Source organism: Cotesia typhae, unplaced genomic scaffold (genome assembly GCF_013202065.1).
Source record: "Cotesia typhae breed Kobodo isofemale line unplaced genomic scaffold, CoteBio_Ctyphae scaffold_121, whole genome shotgun sequence".
Taxonomy (NCBI): Eukaryota; Metazoa; Arthropoda; class Insecta; order Hymenoptera; family Braconidae; genus Cotesia; species Cotesia typhae.
The window spans coordinates 5551179-5560351 of NW_027423773.1; positions in this window are offsets into that span (position 1 = coordinate 5551179).

Consider the following 9173-nt stretch of genomic DNA (forward strand, 5'->3'; position numbering starts at 1 on the left):
GACCGCTGAGCAGGACGCGGCGTTCGATGCGTTGAAGGTAGCCCTAGCTACAGCGCCGGTGCTGACGTGCCCAGACTATTCCAAGACGTTCGTATTGCAAACAGACGCCAGTGCCACGGGGTTAGGAGCCGTCCTCACGCAGGAGCATGAAGGGGGCGAAAAAGTCGTCGCATATGCCAGTCGCGTTATGAATAAAGCTGAACGAAATTACTCCGCCACCGAACGGGAGTGCCTCGCCGTGCTGTGGGCGTGCGAGCACTTTCGACGTTACTTAGAGGGCTACCACTTCAAAGTGGTTACTGATCATAGTAGTTTGCGCTGGTTACGTGATCTAAAGAGTAAGACCCCGCGATTGAGTCGATGGGCGATGCGATTGGCCGAGTACCAGTTCCCGATCGAATATCGGAAAGGGTCGCTGAACGACGTACCCGATGCGTTGTCACGCATGTTTGAGCGCGATGGGAATGACCATGATGACGAGGACATTTGTGCGATCGATGATGTAGCCGAGTTAACGGACGTACCCGCCGCAGAAGCAATTGACGATTGGTACACCCGACGTAAGGGTGAGGTCCGGGCTAACCCAAACCGGTGGAAGGGTTGGCGAGTCGAAGAAGGTCGACTATACCGATATAGACCGAAATTGATGATTGCGCAAGTCGTCGAGGACCTGGACGCGTGGAAGCTAGTTCCACCTAAAGCGGCGCATTGGGGAATAATCGCCGAGAACCATGATCCACCGGATGCCGGTCACCTCGGTGTGGAGAAAACGACGAGTCGGGTCGCAACCGATTATTATTGGCCCGGAATGGACATGGATGTGAGGAAATTCGTCGCTGAATGCCCCGTATGTCAAACCTCGAAGGTTTCGCAGCAGCCAGCCGCTGGACTGATGTGTCGACGTACAGTACACACGCCGTGGACTGTAGTAGCTGCTGATTGCATGGAGTTCCCGACTAGTAAGAATCAGTTTAAATACATGGTTGTCTTCCAGGATCTGTTCACGAAATGGATCGAATTATGCCCGATCCGGAAGGCTGACGGACCGACGATCATCCGAGAGTTTGATAAACTCATTGTACACCGATTCAGGTGCCCAGAGGTGTTATTGACCGACAATGGGACGGAATTCGCCAATAAACTGATGGCAGAGGTCGCCACCGCCTATGGAATCCACCATTCACGGACACCGCCGTACCATGCGCAGGCAAACCCCGTTGAACGCGTTAATAGGGTACTTAAGACCATGATTATCTCGTATGTCGACCTAGATCACCGATTATGGGACGAACATGTCCACGAATTCCGACACGCATATAATACCGCCATACACAGTTCGTCGCATGTTTCACCAGCCATGCTAAACTATGGTTGGCAGCCCCGACCGCCAACTTATTACCGAAAATTGATCGAGGGAGACACTGAGATCCCTTGCCCCGATACCAACGCGTGGGTAGCCCGCCTTACCCGCTTAACGCAACTTCATGACCTTGTAGCTGATAATTTAGGCCGTAGTTTTGAACGCCAGGCTAGGTACTATAACAGGCACCACCGGGATACACGATTCGCCGTCGGAGACGTCGTTCGAGTACGTCAACACGTTTTATCTCGCGGCGCGGATCGGTTCTCGTCAAAACTAGCAAGGAAATACTCGCTAGAGACCTACACGGTCTCGAAAGTAGTTTCGCCGGTCGTATACGAACTAATAGATGAGAAAAGTCGCCCCGCTGGCCGACAACACGTTAAAGCACTACGGTTAGTAAAAGGTAGTTCATCCGACGACGAGGTTGAGGACTAACCGAAGCTCGAACCCTGTAAGAATGTTAATAAGGACTGTAATTGTCTATTCGTCGCATGTTATATGTTGTATGTGTTCCTTCCTACAGAATGTCCACCGCCAAGAACCAATTGTTCGAGGACTTACGTCTTTGGGCCGCTATCCACGACCAGGACGACGTATGGGACTTAAGACCCAGTTTCGACGAGGAGGAGCAGTGCAACGCCGTGGTGGCGAGTCGCCGCAACACGCTGCCCCGAATGATGGCTCGCCTGCGGGCCCAATGGGCACTCGAGGCGAAGGACGTCGGAGTCGCCGAGGGAAGGAGCCCACAATCATCGCTTTGCCATGGCGATGTAGTACTTGCCGCCGACCCATCACGAAGGGAGACCAATGCGTGGCCGAAGCGGAGAACATTATCCGGGCCCATAGGGGTATTATTCCACGACGAGAGCCCGTGCTAACCGTCGCACAGCGTCGTGCCCAAGCCTTGGCCTACGTCCAAGCCAACCCGCCGGCGACCTTGCTGCCCAAGCTACCGTTGACGCAGGCCCTCAGTAACGCTAAAATGTTAGCCAAACGCCTCATTGACGACGAGTACCTACCGCCACGACGCCAACACGCCTGTTGGAATTGTGGGTTGGAACACAGGATGCAGCTGTGCCCGTACCCGGGGGTACGTTTTGCCTTCATTGTGGCGAAGTCGGCGTGTATTATGAGGAGTGCCGTCGTTGCAAACCTAGCTGCCGGTTCCAATAGAGTCGTCGCCGTAGATGGGAGCCGCACCGAAAGAAAATAATTTTTTTTTCTCTCTCTTTCCTTTTGTTTCTTGTTTTTTTGTCTTTTATTTTAATTTCAGTTTGTGTTTTTTTTTGATTTCCTTATTACTGTACTTGTGATATTATGATTATTATTGATTGTTCTGGTTATTGAACTCGCCGTAGGGCGAATGATCTCGTCGCCACAAGGCGACCGACTGAATACGCCGTTGCGTAAGCTGTCGCCGAGGCGAGGATGTGCACGTGCCGCAGAGCGGAGTCTTTATCATTATTATTTATGTTATAATAAATGGTTGAATGACTGAGAGTTTTGTTATGGTTCCCGATTCCCTTGTGTCTGTTGCAGGTACCCACCTGACATGAGCCGTTTGGGCTCCTGGTCGGCGGCTGGGAGGGGGTGTTGTGACGTGGGGCCTTGTCAGGCCCGCCGTCATGGGCACAGTCTGCTCGATTATTGATATTTTTTTTTTTTTGGGTTGCTCCTCGCTACTTTCAGATATAGCTTATTCGCCGCGATCCAGTCGCCCTCTAGAGGCTACCAGGCGAGTACGGCGAATCCCGCAGCTCGAAGCGCGACGCCATAATAATTTGAGATTGAGATTATTTTGTTCGAATAAGTTAGAAATAAGTTAGTATTAAGTGATTGGTAAGTGCCCCGATAAAAGCCACTTATTAACGACGATTCAACTGCTAAACAACGCCGGATTCCACGCCGACAGGACTCAGGGAAAGCCAAACATCAACCCCACATCAAACCGTTGCTGCAAATGAGAATTGAGAGACTTTGAACACGGTACCGTTACGAATTGTCATCAGTTATGCATCACTCGAACTTTTGGATAAGCTTCTGGGAGAACCACCAGTCGGCGCGTCGATTTAATGTTCCACCGTCAATTTGAGCAGTTCAAAACGGTAGTAACGCCATCTACCGGCCTGCAGGTCAACTCCGTAGCCAACCAAAGTCGACGGATAAGAAGAAGGGAAGACGAGAAAAACTCCTTCTTCGACGTAACCGCCTGGTAGTGATCACCTCGTGCCTTTTTCGTTTTTGGTTATTTTTCTAATTTTGATTATTTTGTGTTTTTTTAATTATTGCGAACTCTGCAAGTTCAATAAAAGACGTTATATCAGATAAATTCACCGAAGTCACTCGAGCTAATTGGAGCCAACGCCGTGTCCAGGGCAGGGTTTGGTGGGAATTTTGGCCAGGATCAACCCGGGAAGAGCTGCATCGCCGTCATCCCCTCAACCCGCTGAGGTCATTAAGCCGACATCGGCCAGCAACGTAAGTGGCTTTTGTCATTAGGGATAACTCGTGGAAACGATACCTTAATTCTCATTGAGTTTATTGTTTTGGTTGTTTGGTATTAATTTAATCTTCGGCGTTGGAAGCCAGTGTTGAGGTGTTCGAATTCCACGAGATATCTCCGGGGTACCTTCCTTATCAAATTCCTACCAGTAAAAATTTGTAATTGTTGAAGTGCTTGTGAACTACGTCATTATAGACCTCGAGCGAGGCGCCGCCTGCCTTCGAGCTTCGGTAGTCCGTCGGGATCACTGTAGCACAGTTACCGACTGCAACGCGGCTAGGTAACGCAGAGCTCCGGTAATTGAGCATCGATTCGCGATCTGATCGATCAATTATCCGCCGCTCAATAAGCATCAATTTAATGACTACGAATACCCGCTGAATGATATGCCGATGTTTGTCTTTAGTTACGTACGAATACGCATCGATTTGACGATTAGTTAAAATTTAACTTGGTTATTGCTGCCTATTATTTTGAATTATTATTTTGATTGTAATTTTAAGTAAGAGTTGGCGATTTAACGCGATCATTGACTGAAATTATTTGAATTATGACTGATCATAAATTTAGCATATTAAGTAAATACTGAACTTGATTATTAATTGGGTATTAATTAAATAGTTAACTAATAATTATGCGAAATTTATGTGAATTATTAACTTTGGGATTAATTGAAGTTATTTAAATTCAATTTAATAATAGTTAATTAATCATTACTCGAGAATTTTGTGAATTATTAACTTTGGGATTAATTGAATTTATTTAAATTTAATTTAATAATAGTTAATTAATAATTACTCGAGAATTTTGTGACTTATTAACTTAGTGATTAATTGAAGTCTAATTGGAAAAGTAGTTAAAGTATTTACTTGATGATTATTTTTTTTTCTCTCTTCTGTGATTATTTAAACAAATCACATGATTGTATTTAACTATTGTTTGAAGTGGCTTGCTTAAGAGATTTTTGAGATTATTGAGACAAGCCGCGATTATTATTTGGATATTGTCTTGAAAAATTTGGCATTATTAATTTTGATTATTGAAACAACTAGCGTGATTATTATTTGAATATTGGTTACAAAAAAAAAAATTGATTATTTTCTTTTGATGTTATTTAAGTAATTACTGTGATTGCGAGTATAGTATTGTTTGAAACCTACTTGACTATTATATTGGTAGTTTTTTTATTAATGAGATTACTAGTATACCATTGTTTTGATAACTGCCGGAATATTCTTTGACATTGTCGGAATTGCGAACTGGATTATTAACTGAGTATTAATGAATACTTAATCGGATTATAGTCGAAAAATTATGTGAATCAATTATCTCGCCGACCGATCATATTTGCTGTCTTGAATAAATTGTTATTTTTATTGGAATCTCTTGTTACTTATTTCCTTAGGAACCCGCCACCCTGAGTGTAGTAAAATAGTGTTACGTTGTTCCCGAATTAGTGGGATAGGATTGGAACATCCTCGAACTGTTCCTGGCGCCCAATAACCGATCACGACGAACCGATACGCCAATTATTTTGGACCCGTTGGCTCAGCGACGAGGACTGGGCCACTAGCCATCATAATATATATATATATATATATATATATATATATATATATATATATATATATATATATATATATATATATATATATATATTATTACAGAGAGAAAGAGAGTTTTCTTTTCTACTGAACAAGAAATTCGAGTTCTGTACAATAATCTCAGTAATTTTAGTAATAACAAACCAATATTTCCGAAATTCTCATCAATAATAATTTAACGTTTAAAAATAATGAAAATGTATAAATTTATGTGTTATGAAATTTTGTACCGAGTAAACAGATATTTTTGTGTGACTGGATTTTTTAATGTAAATCCTGAAAACAATCATTTTATTTTTATTAATAAATAAAAAAATTCTACCTTCCAGTCTCTAAAGCTTCTTGAATTCCTGTGATGTAACGGTCTGTATTGTAGTGTCGATGTCGCCTATTTCTTCCCAGATCTACTCCATTTTCCAAAGCATTAAATAGATTTTTATCTTCATTAATGAGCTCTATTAAACGATCTAAAAATATAAGAGAAATTTTGATAATAGTAAACAAAACATTAAAATAATACTTATAGTTATTTTTTAAATAATTATCTTATACTGACGTAGAAATCGAAACAAATTTGGATGTGGTCCAAGCTTTGATAATAAGTGGCGATTAAAGACTTCAGATATATTATTAGTCCTCCAAGGTGAATTGTATACTGAAACGATATTTGCTAGTGGCAACCAATATCGTTGTAAATATCGCCGGAATAAATAATAATTATCATCCATACTCTCCAATGGTAAGAGTTGATCGATAATAACATCTAAAGCTTCTGTAAATCGGTTAGCTGGGACCAATGGCAGTGCCCAAGTTAGGTTAAGAATGCGATGCTCAGGTGCATCATGAGCTGGTAGTCTCAATGCGTTCCACTTTCTTGTAACAGCCTAGGAAAATATAAATATTTTTGAATTAATAGAATAATGATTAAAATTAATTTTTTTTTTTAACTAATAAATTACATACTCTCGCAAAATGAAACCAGCATCCCCTTCTGTTCACCCATGGCCTACAAATTTCGACAGACCTTAAAATGGCAACTTCAAAATCTGAGACAATTGTCTGTAAATTTTGACGAATTTCTGGAACTTGGTTCAAAATCCAATTAAATATACCATTGTACATCGGAATGGTTCTATGACTGCACAAAATATATAAAACTTGGATTCCCTGAAATTATTTTCTCTAGATTAATAATTAAAATAAAGAACTCTATTTAAGCAACGACAATTTTTTTAGTGATATAAATATATTATTATTTTAAAAATCTTTATCGTTAACTTTCGCAGTTATGCAAAAAAAAATTAATATATTTACTATGTCCATCCTACGCATGTGAATCATAAAAAGTTGCATTGCTCGAGGACGTTGTGGTACATACTAAATTAAAAAATATATAAAATATTAAATATACTCTATTAATTATGTGGAATATATTTTAAATATTTTTATTATAAGTATTTACCTGGAAAGTGCCATCAACATGCCATTCGCTAACAATAGCAAGTCTTTGGAACATTTCATCACTACCAAAAATATATGCGATTGATCCATCTTCTGCAATAACTTGATGACGATTAATATTCATTATCCCTCTAGATCCTAGCAGCATTTGTCCTAAATCGGCAAAATTCTCCGGAAGTCGAGGACGATAACGGCGACGTTGTCGATGAATCACTTGCCTTGACGCTTGGTTAGAATAATTAGCAGCATTCGCAATGCTATTTAAAAAGTAATAAAAACTTTGAGTGATGTACTGACAAAAAAATCAACTTAAAGAAAGTCTCTTGATCTTTAATTACATAACAAAACTTTTTAAGCGGATAATTATAACAGCGATAAAAAGAAGTTGGAAAATATAAAAGATTTAATTTATAAATTATTAAAAAAAAATTATTAAATTATTAACGATCTAATATGGCAAAAATAGGAGGAGGAAAAGAAAATATAAGGAAAAGAAAGGGAATATTTTAAAAGTTGTCAGACAAATAAATAATAGTTATTCATCCGATTATCGTATTAATAAAAATAAAAATAATCGTCCGATTGTCGGATGACTAGACTTTTCCTTTATTTATACGATTATCGTATATGAATAACCATTATTTATTTGTCCGACAATTTTTAAAATAAATTCGCTCATTAAATAATAACTAAAATAATAGTTTATAAATTTATGTTGTTTTACTATATAGAAAGATTAGCAGTAAAGAAAAACAACATTAACTTTAAAATGCCAAATTCCAGTACAATTTACTATGAAACATCTTTTGTTGTTAGTGCTATAATCGTCTCTGGGAAGAATTACCAAGTGAAATAGTAAATGCGACTAGTCTTGAAGCATTTAAGAATAGATTATTTGATTACTTGTTTAATTTAGATATTTAAGTTATTATATGCCAATATCAAGTAAGTCATTGTAAGATATATGATAGTTGTTAGTCATTTAAGATTTGATATTATTTGAAAATTGTATAAAATGATTCAAAAATATTAATTGTTTACAACAAAGTAGGACACAACAACAAATTGTTATTTGACTTTTGTAAGTGAGCTAATATACTTTATTCTTAGTTATCTTCTCAGTTAAATCAAAATCTAAATTTACGCATTATAAATTGAAAATAAATCAATTAATATTAAATAATTAGTTAAGTAAATAATTTTTTCGTTATTTGTACTGTATATTATTAATATGTAATTTTATATTTGCCATTCGGCCATTATAGCCTTGGCATAATAATAAATATCTATCTATCTATCTACACTACTGGAAAAAATTAAGGGATCAAAAAAAAATTCCAAATTTTTCGGTAGTTTTCAACAGGCCGTAACTTTGAGAAAAATGGTCGTACAGGAAATAAAAAAAAAAGGAAATTGTAGCTCCAAGTGTCTAGTTTTTGGATTAGAACTTCAAAATTTTGTAGCCTCCGCGGTTTCTGAGTAATCGTAGAAAAACCAGCAACAAAAACATTCGCAAAAGTTTTTTAGTTTTTTTTTTTGGTCTACGGGCGTGGAATAAATTTTTTCAGCTTAACCACCATAAGGATCGGATACTTTGTTCATTTAGCTTCAATTTATTTTTTTAAACACCCTGATACGTCCACTCCTCGCTGAGATATCGGTCTTCAAATGGAAAAGGATCTTTTTGTGTTTGATTATCGATATCTCAGCAACCAATGATCGCACAGAAACTTAAAGGAGGGTTTCAAGAACTTGAATGAATTCCCCTTAACGACTGTCCATTGTTTTTTCGAAAAAAAATTTTTTCTTTCCGTTACATGAATTTGAAAATGCAACAAAAAAAGGGCTTTTAGTGGTTTTTTGGAAAATCAAGCGCTGGATGGAAAATATTTAGGAAACCACTAATGTTAAGTGTGACTTTTACAGTTCAATATGTCCACAAAAACCCTACAAAGAATCAAATTAATCCAGCCAGCCGTTTTTTTGTTTCACTTGATCGAATTTTTGAAAAAATTAAAGGATCACGTTTTTTGCTCTGAAAAGCTCATAATTTTTAAAAATGAGAAAAAATGGTTTTTTCGAGCTTTTTCCACATTTCCGTTCCAAAAGTGCTTAAATTTTCAAAAAAAAAAATTTTTCGAAAAAAATTAAAAAAAAATTTTTTTGGAAAAATTTTTTTAACAAGTTAAGGAAACTCAAAAAACCATCGCCCAATGATTTTTATCACCTTTCCACCGCTGCA